The sequence below is a fragment of the Myotis yumanensis genome, unplaced genomic scaffold, assembly GCF_028538775.1.
Source record: "Myotis yumanensis isolate MYYU_CA2020_CCGP unplaced genomic scaffold, mMyoYum1.0.hap1 SCAF_1, whole genome shotgun sequence".
Lineage (NCBI taxonomy): Eukaryota > Metazoa > Chordata > Mammalia > Chiroptera > Vespertilionidae > Myotis > Myotis yumanensis.
Window position 1 is genome coordinate 120,851,713 of NW_027223752.1, and position 11,776 is coordinate 120,863,488.

The window sequence follows — 11,776 nt, forward strand, 5'->3', positions numbered from 1 at the left end:
TGTTGTATGTGACGGGGTCAAGCTTAACACCTGGCCATCATTTCTTTTTGTTTCAAATGTAATCCTATATAATAAAACCCTAATATGCAAATCGACTGAATGGTGGAATGACTGATCTCTATGACGTGCACTGACCACCAGAGGGCGGGTGCTCAACGTAGGAGCTGCACCCTGGTGGTCAGTGTGCTCCCACAGGAGGAGCGCCGCTCAGCCAGAAGCCAGGCTCATGGCTGGTGAGTGCAGGGGGTGGGGGTCGGGAGGAAGGTGGGAGCCTTTCCTGCCTCCACTGTAGGCGGGCGGTAAGGAGCGAGGGGTCCTGGACTACAAGAGGGATGTCCAACTCCCAATGCGGAGCGGGCCTAAACCGGTAGCTGGACATCCCCTGAGGGTTCCTGGACTGCAAGAGGGCACAGGCTGGGCTGAGGGATGGCCCCAGTGCATGGAATTTTGTGCACCAGGCCTCTAGTTTCAGAATAAAGCCTTGCACTCTTCTGTTTGTAGATAAAGTTATAAGTGGAGGGACATGGGGAAATAAAAAATTGAAGGATGAGCATGGGTGAGGAGGAGGGAAAAGCTAATAGATTCCGGCAAAAAATACTTGATGCACAGTAATTTAGGATAAGAGAGAAAAGTGCAATTTTGGATTTCAGTGACATAATCATTATTCAGTGAATAATCACCATCCATTATGGAATGACAAGCACTGTGTTAAGCATGTCACTCATTTGGTTCATGCAGTGAGGAAAGTATTATGATCTCCATTTTATAGATGAGGAAATTGAGAGAGTGAAGTTAAGCAACTTGCTGGAGGTCACACAGCTATAGGGGCCAGGATTTCAAATTCCATTTGGTTTGCTTATTGTCCCTCTCACCCCTAGAATGGCTTGGGTTGGGCAGAGGAGATGCCATCTCAGCTGCCTGGCTGGCCTCCAGGAGTTGTCCTAAGGCCTGGTGTTCTCCTGGAGTTGCCCTGATGTGCCATGTCTGGGAATTGCTGTCTCTACAGTCAGCATGTCAGTGTTTGGTTGTGAGCAAAGCAAACACTTGTGGGTGGGGAGCTGAAGGAGAACCTTGCCCATCTGCTTCACTTAGGAGGCTGGGCCCTCACCACCTGGCTGCCAGCTGTGCAGGTTCTGGGACATCACAGGGGAGTCAGGGTCTGCAGAGGCTGAGCAGGTGTGACTGTGATGCTTTCAGGCCAGGTCCCCAAGCTGTCTCTTCATCCCAGCAAGTGCAAAGGGCATGTTCTGGGAGAGAGTCTGAGGCTCATCCCCGCCCCACAGTGGGATGACTTATGTGGTGTTAGTTGGACTATTCTCCCTGCTCTGATGGGGATTAAGTAGCAAGCTCAGTGCTTAAAATGATGTCATTCCTGCTCATGTAGAGATAGCCTTCCATATGCTAAAAATCTACAGAGTGGCTATGTATGTATTTATTAGGCTTTTCCTTCTTACAAGAATAAAAAGAAACTGTGGAACCCAAATGAGCCTGTTGGGCTCTGAATTTATTAAGTCAACAAATGTTTATTCATGGCATATGCTATAGTATCATTTTAATACTTTGAGAGATAGCATTATTGACACATAGGAGACATTAGATGAATGTGGGGTGAAGCCACAACCCCTCCCCCCCCCCCATAAAACCCTCCTCCCCCCACACACAGGCTTGGTTTCTAGTTTTACAAATTTCAAATCCCAGTGGGATGAAACTACATATAGGAAACCAAAGAGAAAAATTGGATGATTAAAGGGGCAAATGTCGGAAATGACAGAGCATGTAGGGTGGCAGTCCTCAGCAAAAATTTGCTGAATATGGGACAAACATGAGGAGCCTTTGGAGGAAATATAGGAAAAAATTGAGAGCAAGTGGGAGGGGGGCCATTTGGGCAGAGATCTCTGGGAAGACATGAAGATGTAGAGGCTGGGAATGAACACAGTGCATCACAGGAAGTACAGAAGGGACACTGTGAGGAATTGGGTGGCCGCTCTGAAGTTGGCACAGGGCTGCAAGGGAGGAGCTAATGCAGGACAACCTTTGGAGGGGTGACTGATGGGGAATAGGAGCGGATATGGTTGGACATAGAATGGGGCTGACTCACTGACGGCCTTGACCACCAAAAAAATGGCTGGTTCTCAATCTGAGTAGTATTGGGAAGATATAGGCTCATTCATTCAGTACACACTTGTTGAACTGGATTGAAGACAAATTTGGAAGCAACATATGATATGAATTGGGAAAGGGTTTTAAATCTATAATTCCTATTGAAAAATATAACTCAGATGTTATTGCCAAGATTCAGAGGTAGCTTTTTAAATATGTTTTTATTGATTTCGAAACATCAATGAGAGAGAATCATTGATGGGCTGCCTCCTGCACGCTCTCTACTGGGGATCAAACCCAAAACCTAGGCATGTGCCCTGACCTGGAATCAAACTGTCACCTCCTGGTTCATGGGTCGATGCTCAACTACTGAGCCACACTGGCCAGGCCATAGGTAGCTTTTTATGGGACCAGGGTTTTGGCAGGAGGTATTACATAAGAACTAATTCTAAAAGGGTGAATATAAAGGGCTCTGCCCTCCTCCCTCTTTTTTTGGTGGGGATAAGGGAGGCCCAGTGGCAATAGAAAAATAACTAGCTTTGTGGTTCTAGAGTTCCTTTCCCCCACCAAGGGCCTGTGTGGAGGCCTCATGTGTGGCTTTTATGAGCTGTGTCTTGTCAGTCCCATGGAACAAAGGGGAGAATGGACAGGCTGTCAGAACCAGCCCAAGATGGGCCGGAAGCCTGCACATCTCCTCTGGTGCAGGAAGCTTTTGTTCTCAGAAACGCTGGGCCCGGCACTTACTTCATCTGGTAAACCCCGAAGCCCCGTTATTATAGGCGCCCTGCAAGGAAGCCACTCTAAAGGCCTGTGTGGGGCCCATTAGCACCTCAGCAGCGGCTCCCAGTGTGCCCAGGAACAGCAGGACACCATTTCATGACTCTAGTCTGTATCCACAGCGTGAGAACCATTTTAATCTTGACGTTGCCTCTTCATGCTTCATTGTATTTAGAGCTGGGTGTTTTTCTGCCATTATTTAGCGATTTTCTTGCAAGGAAGCCATTTTATGAAAAATGCCTGATTATTGCTGCCAGAAAAATAATATCCAACAATTTACTTTGAATGGCATAGTCTTAAAAGTTAGTGCTATTCAGACAAATGCAAATAATTTCAACAATTACTCTGCATTTAATCACTACAAAATTGAGTCCTCCCCGTGTCCCTTCTCTCACTCAGTGTGCAATAATTGAGGGTTTTAGCGAAGTAAACACTGAACAGAGTCTTCAAGGGAAGGTATTTACCCTTTTCCAGCATGTCTTGTGAGAAGCCTGATCCATTTCAGCAGAAACCAGTTGACTATTAGACTAACCCTGAGCAAATATTTATTAGGTACCAAGAGCTGATCAAGGGACATCACACATTCCTCCCAAGTGGTTAGGCTGAGAGAGCCAAGCCTTGTGACATGATGAATTCCTAAGCAGGAGAGTTGAGCACAGAGGTGGACTGCATTAGGGGTCTCTGTCATTGGGAGCTGAATTCTCCCTTTTTAAAGATGAAAAGTTGGACTATCAGTGAAAACCTGTGAAGCGGAGCAGGTCTCAGCTAGCTCAGGAGTGGGTCCTGTATTGCTCTCTGAGGGTGTTGGTGCCTCTGCGAGTGGATCCTGTGCTCACTGGGTGTGTGGCACGACAGTTCTCAGCAGCGTTCAGAAAGGGCTAAATGGATGATTCTGACCTCCTGGTATCCTGGAGAGTAAATCCTAACCTTCCCAGATACTCAGCGTGGACTCTCACTAACGTTTGCAGTACGAACAGCTAAGTACGAACATCTAGGCAATGTCTTCCCAGCAGCAGCCAGAAACTCTCTGCTAGAGCCTAGGAAGATATTGCCATCGTACAACTTCTCTCCGGAGAAGAACTTCCAAACCCCCTTTATAAAGAAGGCTGGGTAAACCCAGTATAGGAGGCTGCTCTTTCACCTACGTTGTCTTGGGGGAAATGGTAATCTTTGCTGGCTGTTTGTTACCACGAGATTTCTGAATTTGCTGAAATGAGGATCATAGAGTTCCTCTGCATTCTGGAGAGGAGATCCTGTGTGCCACCGTTATTGAGCATGTCCGCAGGCCAGGCATCACGACTGGCACTTTCCTAGGCTTGTCCTCCCAGGTATGGGCCACGTGTGTGGTGGTCTTGAGTGGAGGGGGCTGTTTCTTGCCCCTGTCTCCTGGCACAAGGGCAGAGTATTTTTGGATGGGATTGTAACATCAAGGAATCACTGTGGGTGCGGCTAAATGGGGCTCTGGATTGCTGTGTGCACACTATCTTCTGCGCAGTGGGTATAAGGACAGTTTCATTGTCAGCAAACCATGTAGTTTGCTAGCCACCCCCCCATTAGTAGGCCACTTGCATTAGAATCATCTGCTTGTCAAATATGCACCTGCTGATTTGGAAGCTCTGGGAGCAGGCCTGGAGATCTGAATTTGTAACAAGTACTCAAATAAGTTTTATGGACATTAAAGTTTGAGAACCAATGGCTTAAAGGATAATTTTTTCCCCCCCTACGTGGGATGGTTGCTCTTGAGCCTGCAGGGAGCAAGCTGGCTCCAGACTTCTTCAAGTCCACATTTCTTTGCCTCCAATTCTTACGTGTCCAAAGACAGGGAACCATAGACACGCTTTTGTAGGAGGGTTAAAGGATAAAATTTTAATTTCTTGGCCCAAGGTCTGTGTCCTTTCATTCTGGCTCCAGCCCATCTTTCCAGCCTCCTGTCCTGGGCTCATAACTTCTCATGGTCTCCTCCTACCTCTGTGTTCTTTTGCTCCTGCTCTTCCTTCCACCTTTCTCCTCCCTCTACCGACCAGTTCCTATATACACTCCAAGGCCCTGCGCAAATGCCAGTGTCCTCGAGAAGTCTTCCCTGAGCCTGGCAGTAAGGTTTCTCATTCCATCCTGTCTTCCTACGTGGCTCTCTCTCAGGCTTGGAGCACCTTGGGGCAGGACCTAGACTTTTTGTTTTGTTTGTTAATCCTCACCAGAGGATATTTTTTCCCATTGCTTTTCAGAGAGAGTGGAAGGGTGGGAGAGAGGGAGGGGGAGAAAGAGAGAGAAACATCCATGTAAGAGGCATATCAATTGGTTGCTTCCCCAACGTGCCTCAACCAAGGGGTGGGGAGTGAGCCCACAACCCTGGTACATGCCCTTGACTGGGAATCACACCCAAGACCTTTCTGTGCTCTGGCCAACACTCTAACTGATGAGGAAAATAAGACATTTTTGGGGGGGGGGGGCGAAGGGGGAGGGGGAGACCAGCAACCTGACTCTGTACCTAGTTAATTAGTATCCCTAATGCACTGCCCCTTCCTTAATTATCTGGTCTTGCAAGACCTGTTTACCTAAATACTCCCATTTTACAGAGGCCATAAACGATGAACAATACACAACCCCCTGAGGGGGTTATCAGCACTGGCGCCAGGCCAGGCCTTTAGGTGTGGTCTCACGGCCCCCATCCCAACACACAGGGCTTTTTGCAAAGCCCGCTAAAGGTCTGGAAATCTGATCCTTATTTGGGGGACAAAGAAACCAAAGGGTATAAAGAGAAAGCTTCCTCCATATTGGCTTGCTCAGGATTTGGAAACAGGCTCCCTTGAGTCATGGTACTAGTACATCTGGAAATAAATGGGTTTTTCCTGTATCTCTAAGTACTCCTGTGTATTTTCCAGTCGCCTGTAAATTCTGTAACATAACCACTGAGCAACACTGTCCAGGGCAGAACCTAGATTTTGACATATTGGACATAGGCATCCAATCCCATCATGGGGGGCACCACTGACTCCACTTGTGTGAGCATGCTGGAAATATTGGTAAATTGCCAAAATTATTATTAATTTTTTACAAAGAAAACTAGTTGCTCTGTTAGTTTGATGCATATTCCACCTGGAAGTTCTGAAGGAATTAAGTTTCTGAGAAAAAGGAGGACATTATGAGACTTGAGTTGGGAAGGATCCAGGGAATAGAAGAGTTTCATAGCAGGGTGATATTTACAGGATTAACTTCCCTCCCTCCTTCTCTGACGTCCCCCTTTCTCTCCCCCTACCTTTTATTTATCATAAGCAGTTATAAGAACTGCTCTTGAACAGTAAGGGCATGAGAGGAAGCATTAACAGAGTGCTAAATGAACAAATTAGAACCACAAGGACAACATATAATTGTAAGTGCAAATTCTTAGCACAGGATTAGATTGCAAAAAGGCCATGGTCTCAAGTTCTTTTGAAAATAAGGGGATGGTACATATGTTCTGTGTCCCATGACACCTCAAGCCTGATGGCTTGTGTTGTACAAAAGATTTGTTGCATTGTAAATGTCCAGAATCAATCCCACCGGGCAATTTTATTAATGGTTTCACCCAGGCAGTGCTCGGCAAACTCATTAGTCAACAGAGCCAAATATCAACAGTACAACGATTGAAATTTCTTTTGAGAGCTAAATTTTTTAAACTTAAACTATATAGGTAGGTACATTGTTATTAACTTAATTAGGGTGCTCCTAAGGCTTAGGAAGAGCCACACTCAAGGGGCCAAAGAGCCACAGTTTGCCGACCATGATACAGGAGCCTTCACAAAGGTCTAAAGATATACTTCAAGGGATCCCTTGAAATTATTTGAAAAATTTGGCATGAACTTATATATATTTTCTTGAGGAAATTTCCATTGTTTTTGTAAGTTTTAAAAGGGTCTATACACCTGAGAATTAAGAAGGATGGCTCCAGAACTCCCTAACAGGGAGCCCCATTCTTTAGCTTCCATGAGAAGGGGCTTCAGAGCAACTTCTGGGTTCAAATGATGTCTTTGCTCAATTACTCACTGTGCGATCTTGGGCAAGTTACCTATCTTCTCTGAGCCTTAGTTTCTTCAACTCTAAAATGAGTTGGTAACCTTACCTACTTCACAGAACGGTCGTGAGAATTAAATGAGTTAATGTATGTGAGGTATTAGAACAATGCCTGTGACCTAGTAAGCATTCAGTAAACGTTAACTCTTTTCATATTATTGTCGTTGCTTTTATTACCATAATCTAGTGAGTCTGGGACAGGCCTTTGTACATCTACTGTCCTTGCAAATCTCTACTTCCTTTATTCCTCCAGCTCATTGCCCTATCATTCAGTCTGTAAGCTTAGGGACAGAGTAACTTCCATCTCTTGCATTGAAATATCCATGACGTACTTGCATTTACAAGATTCTTTAGTAGACAGTAATATTCAGACCTATTCCTTCTTTCTTACTGCTAATCAGTGATGCCATGAATCTTTAGGGATGTGCTCTGCATAAATAATATTTTGTGTAATTTTGTATTTTCTGCATAATTCTATTTTGGTGGACAAAAATGTGTCAGTTCATTTTCCCCCTTTCTGTGCCCTGGAGAAAAAGAAAGGGCTGGGAATTTCACACATGTTTGCTCATTAACGTTACAGATTGGGAATATTCCCCAGAGGTATGCTACTAGACAACGAGCAAAACAACAATAAAGAACATCAAGGAAGAAAAAAAAATACACTACTGCAAAACAGATTTGTAGCTTTTAGTGCTTCCCAGTCATTGTGCTGCTCAGCCTTGGAGCTGTTAATTGTATGCAATTATGAAGCACTGAACTATGAATGGTCCTATCTTGAAGTTGGAAACACAGAAGGAGACTATATTCAAATGGTGCATTGATCTGTGAAGTATTACATGTTGTTTACAATCTTCATAAGTTGTTTCCCCCATAGTTTTATGATTCTTCAGATAATATTTTGATTATGGAGAAACTTAAAAAAAAAAGGTGCACATGAGAACATCTTCCACATCAGGAGTTTAGAGAATGGAATAAAAATAAGATCTGTTTTCATTAGCTTATCCTTCAAGATAGAGAAGTTTTATTTCAATAATTTGGACATAAATCTTACCATGAATATTATGCAAGGACTCTTCAAAGCAAAGAAAGAGGGTGTTTGGGAACTGTAAGAAGAACCAGAAAGAACCAATAACTGAAAGACTATCAAGTCTCAGAGAAGAGGGCTTTCTGCGCTGTCCTTTACATCCATATTGAACAGTTTTTTGGAAGTGCCTCCAGACATTAGCCACACCTCAATTAGCCTATACTGTCTTAAGGAGAATCATTACTTGTTATTTAACTGGAAAAACTCTGTGGAATTGTGGGTAACCTTGAAAGTAATTTAGAGCAAGCTAAGAGTCTGGAAAAATGGTAATTGCTTTCAGTTTCATTTAGCTGTTGTTTATTGTACCCTCTAAGCCCTGATAAAAGTACTCTTTAGACTGAAAACACTAGAGAAATTTTACAGTCATAATTGACTATAGGAACTAATGACTATAGAATCTAAGCTACGAGGCGTGAGGAGGGGCCTTAGGGTCTGCGTTTTGAATAAGTTTTCCCAGGAATTATCTCAGGGTATAGGGGTAACTAGAGGACCACACTAGGAGACCCTGTGCTTTAATGTTTTTAACAAGTGTTGAGATACTGGGTTCTAGAGTCAGAAGTTCAAGCGCTACCACTTACTACCTACAACCCTCAGGTGCTTCAATCTGTAAAATGGGTGTGATACCAATATGCTTTCTTCCTATCTCACTGACATATTCAGAGGATCAAATAAGGTATTACCTGTGAAAGTGACTGGTAAACTTTGGTGTTCCATAATTATTACTTGTTACTACAGACTGATTTTCTTTCCTCCTCAGCTGTGTAAATTTTTACCCCATTGATGTAACAACTGACATTTTTTTGGGGGGAGGGGTTCCCAGAAAGTGTGTTAGACATAGCATATGTAGTCTAAGTTGATTCTTGGAATGATTCTATGAAACAGTTACCATGATTTCTCTCCTTTAGAAATGAGGAATTTACGGGTCAGCAAGTTATTAAGGTCACACAGATAGAACCGGGGGTTGGGTAGGGCTAAAGTCATTATTTGTGTTGGTCAATTAACTAATTATTGAGAGATCCATGTTTAACAGAAATAACAGTGCTTCAAATTTGTGGATTTTTTAAAAAAAACAGGATACAAACCAGGTACTTTGGCAAACAAGACATGCTAGCATTGTGATTCTTAGGTAATCACTCAAGAAGTTTGTGAAATAGGCAGATCCTAGGGCCCAGTCCTCTGTGAATCTAAGCTAGGAGGCGTGAGGAGGGGCCTTAGGGTCTGCGTTTTGAATAAGTTTTTCCAGGAATTATCTCAGGGTATAGGGGTAACTAGAGGACCACACGGGGAAGCCTTGAGAGTCTGGTTGTTAGAGAGTTTGGGGAGCATATTTTTGTTCCTTTGCATAATGCTCTTTATTATTTCCACCCAGTTTTTTTCAGTTAAATAACAGATGATGAGCCTCCTTAAGACAATATAGGCTGATTCAGGTGTGGCTAATGCTGAAAGACATTAAAAACAGTAAAAATTCTGCTAGTTTCTTTTTCTGTCAGCCTTGCAGGAAAGTAAGTGATCATTGCCATTAAACAAAAGTTAAATAATGAAAAATTAGGACCTGTTTAAAAATTTAAGCCCTAAAGATGTGTTAAAAAAATTCCAGCAGCTTTAAGAATCATTAACTAGGCTGTTTGATAAAAGGAATTATTAGGGAGATTTTTGGAAGTTCTTCTTTTATGAGCAAAGGACATGAACAGATACTTCACAAAAAATGAAATATATATGGAAGCATCTTCAATCCCAGTAATAATCAAAGAAATATAAATTGAAGCAACAATATATTAATTTAATAAATTGATGAATATTTTGAAAAATGTCAATTTATGTGTAGATGACAAGAGTATAGGCACTATTTAAAATACTCTATATTAACTAAATTAATCTGAAAACTTAGTTACTAAATTTTTACATTATTATTATCCCCATTTTACAGACTAGGAAGCCCCTAGGCACATTGAAGAACTTGGATTTGAATGCAGGAAGTTTGGCTCAGATTCCTACTTTAATCATTGCACTATATTACCTCAAATCAAATTAAATGGATAATGTTGAATATCTAGTACCTGCATTCTCACTGGGGTTAAAACTGGTTCTTAGAGGACAAAAAAGTTTACACTTTTAGTGTGTAAAGCACAGGTATTTATACAGTCCATAGAGATATAGAGTATATTCTTGGTATTAAAAATTAATGGGGAGGGGTGTCAAGAATGAAAAAAAAAAAAAAAAAAAAGTTGGGATTAACCAAGATGGCGCCGTAGGGAGTGGACCTGTGCGTGCTGCTCTCACACAGCATCATTGAAACTATCAACTATGAGGTAAACAACCACCACTCAGAACCATGGGGAAGTTGGCCCAGTGGGAGATCTACAACTGGAAGAAAAGAAAGAAGCGCAGTGAGACTGAGTGGGAGCTACAGAGGCACCAAAACTAGAGGTACGCAGTCACACGCCACGCGGGCTGCAAATGGATTCTCGGTTTTTTACGAACCCTCGAATCCTCTGGGCTTGCTCGGGGCGGGTCTCTGAGGCCCCAGATCCCACAGGGAGAGGCGGCCACGGCCTTGCAGTGGTCGGAGAGCGAGGGAAGCTCTGACACGCGGCTGCTCGCCGGCACCGAGGGACAAGAAGTCCTGGTGTCCCGGGGAGGCGAGGGGCGCGGAGACGCCGCCATCACTATTTCCTCCACGCTGGCGACTCCCTGTGACCCCGCCCTACCCTCAGGGCTGTGCCAGAGGCACAAGAGGGAATGACTGTGCTTTTACAAACTCTCAAATCCACTGAGCTGGTTCGGGCGGGTCTCTGAGGCCCCAGGCCCCAAGGCGAGAGAAGGCACGGCCTTCCAGCGGTCAGAAAGCGAGGGAGGCTCTGGCGCGCGGCTGCTCGCTGGCACTGGGGGACGCAAAGTCCTGGTGTCCTGGATAGGCAAGGGGCCGCTGAGTCTCCGCCCCGGCGACTCCCTGTGACCCCGCCCTACGCAATTTACATTCCCATCTGGGCTGTGCCAGACTCACAAGTAGAAACGCCTTTGCTTTTGCAAACTTCCAAATCCACTGAGCTGGTTCAGGCGGGATCATGAGGCACCAGACCCTACGGGGAGAGGCAGCACGGCCTTGCAGCCATCAGAAAGCGAGGGAGACTCTGTTGCACAGCTGCTCGCCGGCACTGGGGGACACAAAGCCCTGGCAGAGATTCAAGGGGCCTCGGAGACTCAGCCAGTGCTATTTGCTCCGCCATGGTGACTCCCTGAGACTCAGCCCTAACCAATTTACATCCCCATCCAAGCTGTGCCAGGTGCACAAAAAGACACACCTGCGCTTTTGCAGCCTAACCCAACAAATTGCAGACTTCAACTGCTCACAGCCATGGGAGACACACTCAAGAAGCAGGCCCAGGAGAACCAGGATGGCGGCATAAGGAAGAGACCTGTGCGTGCTACCTCACACAACAACATCGAAACTACCAAATATCAGACAAACACCTATCATACAGAACCATGGGAAAGTTGGCCCAGTGGAAGCTCTACAACTGGAAGGAGAGAAAGAACATTGAGACTGAGTCGGATGTGACACCAAGTACAGAGCCCAACCTAACAAACTGCAGATTCCAACTCTTCCCATAGAAAGAAGCGCATTGAGACTGAGTAGGATGTGCAGAGGCACCAAGTACAGAGCCCATCCCAGCAGGCTGCAGATTTCAGCTCCTTGCATCTGGGAGGGACGCAATCGGGGGGCGGATTCGGGTCCGGGGCAGGCCGGTGCTGGGCCTGACTGGG

General features: G+C 44.7%; 1 non-coding gene across 1 annotated transcript; it reads right to left on the reverse strand.

Moving 5' to 3' along the window:
* Window positions 1-4,597: 4,597 nt before the first annotated feature.
* Window positions 4,598-4,728, reverse strand: LOC139001408 (small nucleolar RNA SNORA38). Its single transcript, XR_011469999.1, has one exon. It is a non-coding gene; the product is annotated as a small nucleolar RNA SNORA38 (small nucleolar RNA).
* Between the last annotated feature and the right edge of the window lie 7,048 nt (window positions 4,729-11,776).